This window comes from Zonotrichia albicollis, chromosome 2, assembly GCF_047830755.1.
Source record: "Zonotrichia albicollis isolate bZonAlb1 chromosome 2, bZonAlb1.hap1, whole genome shotgun sequence".
NCBI lineage: Eukaryota > Metazoa > Chordata > Aves > Passeriformes > Passerellidae > Zonotrichia > Zonotrichia albicollis.
The window spans coordinates 7058091-7067206 of NC_133820.1; the positions used below are offsets into that span (position 1 = coordinate 7058091).

General features: G+C 35.2%; 1 long non-coding RNA gene across 1 annotated transcript; it reads left to right on the top strand.

Moving 5' to 3' along the window:
* The first annotated feature begins 550 nt into the window (after positions 1–550).
* On the top strand, positions 551–2156 carry LOC113459942 (uncharacterized). The gene is made up of 3 exons (XR_012579232.1): positions 551–1198; positions 1350–1410; positions 1819–2156. It is a non-coding gene; the product is annotated as an uncharacterized LOC113459942 (long non-coding RNA).
* Positions 2157–9116: the final 6960 nt, after the last annotated feature.

Genomic DNA, 9116 nt, shown 5'->3' on the forward strand with positions numbered 1-9116 from the left:
GTGCTGTTGGTAAAGAGCACACACAAAGGAAACAGAAATTCACCTTGATGTAACTGAGCCCTGACATTCTGTTTTTGAGCCCTGAGCAGCACAAACAACCAAGTTTTGTGTACTTGTGCCAATTAGGTTTTATTTGCATACCAGCAGTACCTGGGGCTTTCCATCTCTGCTAGATCTGTACACAGAAATTGCACTTGCAATTGTGTCAGCATCTGTCTCCAAAGGAGCTGACAGGCTGAGGATGAAATCCTTGCTTTGTTCACCTGCATCTCACCTAGGCTAAAAGTACATTGTAGTGCCCAATGCTGATGCAGTTATTTTGGTTTTAATGTCATGAGAGTGCTTTATTTTTCCTTCTCGTTCTTCATGAATGGAAACTGTGCAAAATAATTTTTTTCCTTTGAACTTATTGACAGTCACTACCCAGAATTCTGGAAAAGAAAGCCCCACATAAAATAAAAATTAAAATATTTCTTTTTTTGCTTTGGTTTTGAAGAAAAAAAAGGAAGATGCAGGTATTTGTGCCTTTCAAGAGGCAGATTTTGAAAGTGATTGAAGGTAATTTATAAGTTCAGAAGGATTTATGATAAAATGTGTGCTGATGTTTCCTCTGACTCAAGTTACTTTCTATTTAACTGTCATATAAATGAGCTTTAATTAACCTGTTTGAAAATGATAGAGAAATAGAGAAAGACCCGGTGCCAATTGAATAACTAATGTTCCTGTTATGCATGCCTGCAGGAAAGCCTGTGGGAGAAAGGAAAAATCACTGGGCATTTTGCAATGTTCACCTTGCAAAGCTCTGTTCCCCCAAGCCTTATGGATTCAGAAATCTGTCATGCAAAAATGATGCAAATCTGTCGTTTACATAGGATGTATAACCATGGTGTTTGGTAGAGCTTGGGGAACTTCCAGCAAAACACAGTTTAATTGGAAAACGCCATTCCATTGAACCTACAATCTTTTGCTCCAGATTTCTACAGCTGAGCAAATATCCAGTGCTCTTAACAATGAATCTGACAAGGACATCAGTTTTACTGAAAACTGGGAGGCTTGGGAGGGTTTGTGAAAAATCATCAACTTTTTATGGTATTTTATTTTGCATTTTTATGTTTCTGTGAGTAGGAATATTGCATTTTCGCAGTTTGGACGTTGGCAGAGGGATCATCTATCACCTGCCTAGCATGGGCCCACATTTGTAAGTACTGCGTTTCCCACATATTAGGGGAAAGTCACAAAACCCCAAATAACTGGAGTGATATATAATTAACGTACAGGAGATGCCAGCAGTATCTGCTGCAGATTGAGTTCATCAGTTAATTGAGACGTGTCTGTGTCTGTACAAACAGGTTCTGATGATGCCCTGAGAAGAGGGAGCTGTTGGAGAGATTCAAAGGTCCTTTATCTGAGGTGCTGGCCCTTTGAGATAAGTAACAGAGTGTGAGAGAGGAGAAGTGTTTTCTCTCAATTTGTGCTCAATTATAATAAGTTGAAATACGTGGGAAGTATAAAACAATTTACTCTGTATTCTCCGGAGATCAATTAACTGAAAATCTTGAAAACTTTTATTAGAAAGAGCTATAACAAAGATATCCTCTCACACAGCTCTTTCCTTTTCTTGTGAATCCTCTGTGCCAAAGATTTAACATGAGCATAATTCCTTCATGAATTTAATGATTTTTTTCATCACACAAAATGTCACCACATCATCCTTTGTTGTTATTGGCCCACTGTGTGCAGCTATATTTATATAGGTGAACACTGATATGCATGTATATTCCATTTATACATTTACATACAAATGTTCTTTTTCCGCAGAATACCTCCCACAGTACATTTTTTTATAGCTGGATTTATGTGGAGGGAAAAAGAATCACCACCGAATTAAAATACCTTCACTTTGACCTATAAGTCTCAGCTAGACCTACAAAAAGACTCTTAATTACCTGAAAATATTCTGCTTACTATGTGCTTAACCTTGTAAATGTTCTTGTGGAGTGCATGAAAGGATTTGAGAAATGTTAAGGTTAAAATTTTACAAAACTCTTATTATAGTTGGTTATTTCCATTTGAGAATAATTATTCAAAATATATCAAGCTTTGCAGACAAATAATTCAACTCCCAGAATTAAAAAACAAATTAGAAGATTCATCAATGGACCTGTACAAAATTATCCAATTATTTTGCTGTTTCTTGTAAGTTAGCACCTTTTTAGTCTAATATAATAAAAACATTTGTAGTTAACAGTTAAGATAATACTAACAATATACTGTTCCAATTTATCATTTTTTCTTTATGTTTTATTCTATATTTTTTTAGGAATAAAGTTTCAAAAATGAAAAACAGTTTGAAAATTGTTTCAAAAAAACCCTGCAATTTTCTCCATAGGCAGTTTTATTCTTTATTTCCAATTATGATGTACAGCAGAAAAGCTAATAGAAGACAATTGCTGACAAAGCAAGGTCTAGGTAAATAAAGTTCAGAGTTGTAATAATTTGCCAAAGCTACCCCCTGTTGCATTCTTAACAAAGAAAAAATGTATCTGAAGATAACTGGGGAAGAAGTTAAAAAACTTGTGAAATAGCTTTTGTTCCATTTTTTAATTTATTTACATATTAATTTATAGCAATCTAGGAGATACACACATGCTTTCATGGGATAAAGGAACCTCGGGAAGTTTCTTGTCCAACTTTGTGCTTATGCCTGAGCAGCTTTGTGGTCAGTTTATGCAGCTCAGGGTTTGATTCTGGAGGTTTTGAAAACCTCCATAGAAGCTGCCTGCAGCATCTCAGCGCAGTTGCTGCAACATTTGATTGTCCTTAGAGGGAGAAAGAAAAAAAATTCTCCTTATATCTGGTTGAGGATAAAAAAAAATTAAAATTTTAAAAAGTTTTTAATTTTTTTTTAAATTTTTAAAGATTTTATATGGTTTTCAATGTTTCAGAACACATTTCTGTTTTTCACTGACTGATCACAAAAACAGCAAACATGCAAACTGACTCTGCAGCAGAACACTTCTTTTGCCTAGATAAATTTTTAATTGGTTGTTTGTGACTGTACCTGTGTATCCAGCATTCTGTGCTTCATGTCTTAATTTTTTGAGAAAGCACATCTAGAGATGGCCATGAAAATGTATTTTTGTTACTCCACATCAATAAAAACTGAAGTACAGAAGGAAGTAGATAACTCCAGAGGACACTTTTTCTTGGAGTACATCTTAAGACCTTAGAGTATTAGGAGTACAAAGATATTAATAATTATTTATTTATCCTGAGGAGTGGATTGGAGCAATTAAAAGGTACTCCAGTGTTGGAACTCCTAATTAAGGACAGCAATCTGGGCAAGTTCAAGCAGTTTTTCTCTCAAAGAACTTGCTGTTAATAGGAAGGAAAACATTCAGAACGCTGTAGTTTTTGACTGTTATTGTCTGGTTTTGAAGATCTTGAATTTTTCATGAATTTGAAGAAATTTTACAGGGAAGCTAGGCAGAGACGATTGCTGATGGAATAGTTGCAAAGGAGCATTGGGAATGCTGAGCTGTGCTAGATTCTACAGAAGGATGGAACATACGAGCAATTTGGCATTAATCACAAATGTTCCATGTGGAAACTGAAAAACTTTCAGCCCATCTCAGGAAGCAAAGCCAGGGTTTAACATTTGATGTGGGGAAGGGGACACCAGCAGCATCTCTCTTGTTTATTGCAGACAGAGGGCTCATATCACTTTGTCCAAGACCAAACGCCAAGGGAAGTCTGGAAGAACAAGACACCCCTATAGCATTAAACCTAAGAACTTTTTCTCAGCCTCCAAAAATTTTTGACTCGGAGAATTTCTCAGCCAGTAAAATCCTGATTGAATTTTTCTTCTTTTCATTTGTTCTAACACCCTGTGTTGAGTCCTTGGCATTCAAAACATCAAATGCCAAGGGACATTTCTTCACATATCATGTGAAAGACTGACATCTAGTTTGACTTTTAGTGGTCCATGAAAGGATCAGAGGTTTTTCATACTGTGGTTTTCCAAAGGCAACCTTTAGAATTGGGCCTTGGGTTTGAGAAAATCTCCTTCCAAAAGCCAAATGGGATTGCTCTGCTTGAAGTAAACAACACTGCATTTTTTTTTTTATTACATTTTAATGATGCTTTCTTAGCTTGGGGTGTAGAATGTATATTTATCTTGCTCAAAAGTGCCATGTAACTGATTACTAGGCTGTCATGTTTTTGGCTTTAAAGATCAATTTGCTCCACCATCATCTTAGAAATTGGCCAAAAGACTTTCAATAGGATTTGTATGTGACTTATTTCTATCTGTATCTGATCTTAACAAATTACAAATAAATCCTCTACTTGGAATATATTGTTGTAAAGAGGAGTTGAGATTACCCTGACGTGTTTTCTGTTCAGAAGTGTAAATCAAATCAGCTACTCAGCACTAGGAATTTCAGAAATTGACACACTGTCATCTCCAGGGAAATACATTTTATGGCAGGTTCTCTGACACATATAAACGTTTTGGCTTAATGCCATTATCTAAATAAAGGCATCTTCTGCTGTATTATCTCCCCTGTGGTATCTAAGGAATCCAGAGGCGGCTGGCAAATATCCACATTGGGACTGTGGAGACTTTAGGAGAGGAAAATCTCGAGTCCAGAGACCACACCAAAGTCCTTAGGCTTAGGCAAGTAAGGATATTTAGCAAGAGATCACAATAAACCACATTTTTGAATAGCTGTCAATGACATTGCAATGACATTGGGACTCCTGTCCTAGGAGGCTGTGGAGGCAGACAGCATTGTCAAGTCAAAAAATTAATAATAGAAATTTGAAGGATTACCCTGAACAATATTTTACATCTAGAAACTTTGATTCTCACATTTTTTAAGAGCCAGATTTCCCCTTCTGTTTTTTTTCCCCTGTGCCACAGCTTTTCATCTGTGGGATCTCTGAGCTGTTCCATACGATCCTTCGTTTAAAAACAGATTACCTGCAGTCTTGAAGGAAAAAAAAATATTTCTCCTGTTACTAAAGTTCCTCTCTATCCAGTGAGCTCACATAGGATGGGGACATATTATTGGCATTTAAGTGAAAAATCTGTTTAATAAAAGTAAATGCATTCCATGACACTCAGTGGCTAAGTTAGCCAAATGATTCCAATTAATTTACCCCTTAATTTGCAATGAAATTCTATAAATAATGAGCTATGCACATAGACAGAAGACATATTTCCCACTTTCATTCAATATGAAGAAGAAAAGTATTAAAAATATATGATGTTAACTTTATTGATGTTAACCTTAGCATGGTTAAACAATTTGTGCTGGCCAAACCACAGCTTTAAAAGAAAGGAATTGCTGAGAACCACTAGGCAGTGGCATAATTGACTTTTGGTGCCTTCAAAAGACTGTGAACACCCCTAATAGTTTTGGGCAGTTCCAAAGGATTTATCATGATCAATGTGCAATATTAAATAAGTCTCCTTCAAAATGAATATAAATTCACACTGCATTTCCATCTCAGCCTTCTGGTGACGTGTGGAAACCACTTGAGTTTCACTCTCATGGTTTATGACATCCCTGGAAAGCTTTGATGGAATTATAGCCTTATTAAGTACAGTTGGGGTACATTATTCCTTAAATAATTGCAACTACAAGTCATTATTCCCCCTAGAAAGTAGAACTTGCTGTACTTTCATCAACCATGTAATCTTGAAGTAAGTTGGGGGGAATTTCAACGTGGGAGGACATCTGCTTTTTAATTTCTGTCACTACTATACGTTCACAGCTTGGAAAAGTTGTTAGCATCCAATACTAACAGCCCTCAAACTTCTTTGTTTTGCTTTAAGGAACGCTATTCACAACAATTCGTTTGAGTCATCACTGATGTTTACACTGATTTTATTTGAGCAAATAAAATTTTTTACCTTTTTTTAAAAAATTATTTATATTTATATCAGTTTCAGAACTAGTGCATGCCAAGCAAGTTGAATTTCTGTCATGAGCAAGTCTGACAAGGAGGAAGATGAGTGCATGTACTATTTTCTAGTTAAAAGGAGTGAACCCATCTGGGAAAAAATGCATGGTGTTTATAAGGCATGCTGCTAAGATGGGAATTTTTCCTCTCTATTGATACTTTCAGCCATCACAGCCTTATCAGCTTTGTATATTTTCTTCTTTCAACAGTTTTCACACTGCTTAGGCTTTTAAATAGTGGAAAGTATTATTCAGTGCTGCATGCTGAAAAGAAAACATGTTCAAGAAAAGTTTTTAGTGTAGCACAGATATCATTAGGCCTGAAGGAGTTGAGGGCTTTTATTCTCTCTCTCTCTCTTTTCTTATATTTTTTTTTTCTCTTCTTATTTTATATGCAACTGTGAGGACTATGTCAGGCAGGAAGATTTCTGCACCCTGTTCTCTCATAACTTTTCATGCCATAAAAAATATCGAGTTATAACAAAGAAAAAATAAAATTTGTCACCACATTAAAAGACTAATATAAATTTTTTGGGGATTATGGAAAAGATGGAATCTCTCTTTTAAGTGATTCTTAGAGAAAGAACAAGCCTTGATTACTCAGAGAAGTTTAAAAACACTGATTTGCATCTCTAACAGTTGGTTAGAGAGTATACTACAGAAAAACTTCAAAGGATATATTTAAATTCTAAGATGTCATAAGTATTTTGGGAGAGGTTATATTTTTATGAGTATAGCAATCTTGTTACATCCATGTGAATACTTCTGTCTTAAAATCATATTTGTTGTCTTCTATTAATCAATGTAACTATGTCAAATTACTTTGGTAATATGTTTTAAATTTAAAATTTTAAGAGATGGGCACAAATCTCTGAAGGATTACAGTAAAAATGATAATATTTATCAAAGATGAGATCTTAAAAATGTAGCACATTGGTTTAGCTTGGCTAGATTAAATACTATTTAAAATTCAAGTGCTTACAAATAATGCAAACAGTGACAGTGCCGGGGAGGTTGAGTTTGAATTCTTTTTAAAATGAAATAATATTTTAATTCACCTTGAGGGCTTGTTCTCAAATAAATGGTGGCATGAAATGTTGTGAAGAAATACACACAAATGGGCTGCTGTTTAAAATCCATGAATGGTTTGCAGATGTTTCCACACAGGAGATGGCTGGCTCAATAGAAATGATGTGTAGTGCCTGATATTAGAATTATATTGGAAGGCACATAAGTACAGCACAGAAGTTAATGCATTGCTATGGTAATGCAAAACTTTGTCTTCTTCCATTAAGGTAAGACAAATGTGATTAAAAGAATTTTTCTAATATGTACAACTCAAAAACATTTTACATCAACAAGTACTGGAGTAATGCCATAACCATAGCTAATGTATAAAATCCAGAGAAATTAATGATCCATGTTAAATTCCATGTGCCAGCTATAAATATCAACAACAACACAGAAAGTAGACATGTTTTATCAGTTGCATCCTTTAAATCTAATTATGCACTGCTTAGTGTTATGAATGCACATAAATTTGCCTTTCAAGACTTACATGTTTTAGATCTAAAGCCCACTACAAAAGCATGCTGAGAGTCATGGGGAAAGATGAGAGATAACAGGAACTATTTAAAAGAAACTTTTCTGGTTATGGCAGATTTTTTTATTTTTAAATGCAATTAATATGTTAGAAAAATTAGACATATAAATACCACCAGATGTTCATAATATATTTTCAATAACAACACACAAATTAATTATATTTGGCCAGACAGAAAACATCCTGAAGGCAATACTCACAGGACTGTCATGGGGAGAGTTGTAATGGATAACATTTTAGGGATAGATTACTATGATTTTATGTTTTCCACAGCTCTATTTGTCAGTTTAAGTTTAGCCTCTCTGAAATTCCATTGAACTAACTTATATGATTGAGTAACATATATTTGCAATTAAAAAAATAAGCAAAAAACCCAACTAATTGAGATTTCACTTTTTTAAGCTAATTGTGGTAAGTCAGCAAAAGAGGGAGACTCAGGTGCCCATGACGTGGATGTTATCAGAGATGTCAAGGACCCAAGTCCAAGATCTTTTTCCCATAACTCAACACAAGAAATGAAACTTGGTCTTGGTCTTAAATATGTGACCAAGCTATGATGTTCTTTGCTTTTCAAACTCTTTCTCTTACTCTCGCATAGGACTTTGAGAACATTTAATTAAAGGAATCTTCATTAATAAGTTTTCTGTGCATGCCAGGCTCTAAATATGGAAATTTTTGTAAGGTACAGTCTCAGAGAAGTATTTCCTTTCCTTGCTGGGGAGCTGTAGTAAGACATCAATTTACTTTTACTGTAGCCTGGCAGAATTTATGAGATTACTGCTAAGTAACTTGCTTAGGGAGGGGATTTAAAGGATGGATGGATGGATGGGTGGATGGATGGATAGGTTTGAGTAACAGCAATCCCCCAGGGCTGCCTTGCCAACTTTCCCCGTTATCGAAATGTTCAGCTTTCACTAAAACCTATCTCACTTTGTGATTCTGAAAGACAGGTAACTTCTATCATTGGCAATCTCCCTCTGCCAGGCACCAATGTGAAAGCTCTTGCAGGCTTTTTAGTTCTGCCCATGCTCTTGCAGGCTTTTTGCTTCCTTTTGTGCCATTAACAATAAACAGATTTGCTGGTTTTTAATTACTGAGAATTGCATATTTTGGCACTGCAGAGGAAGAGGTGCCATGGTTTTATGTTCCTGGAGTGTTATAGGGTTCCTAAAGAGCTGCAGCTTTCCAGGAGTACTTACAGTAGGATTCATACAATTACAGGGAGAAATTACAGCTTTTCAATTTCCAAGTGTCCCTTTCATCATTAAAGTTTCATCAGAGTCCTGTATTCTCCAACTGAACTAATTTTGTAAAGTAAACACAAAAAAACTCTCACCTTTGATTCCACACTGTAGTTTGCTTGAATATGTGGGTAATGCACTGCAAAATTTCTCCTATTGCTTTGTGCTAAGGTGTAAATACAAAAATAATGTATTTAAACATTTCAGTACTGATGTACAGGGTATGAGTTTAACATCCTGCACATTAAAAAAGTGAATTTGAAACATTTGGTGAATCTCAGACATAGTGATGCAATTATACAT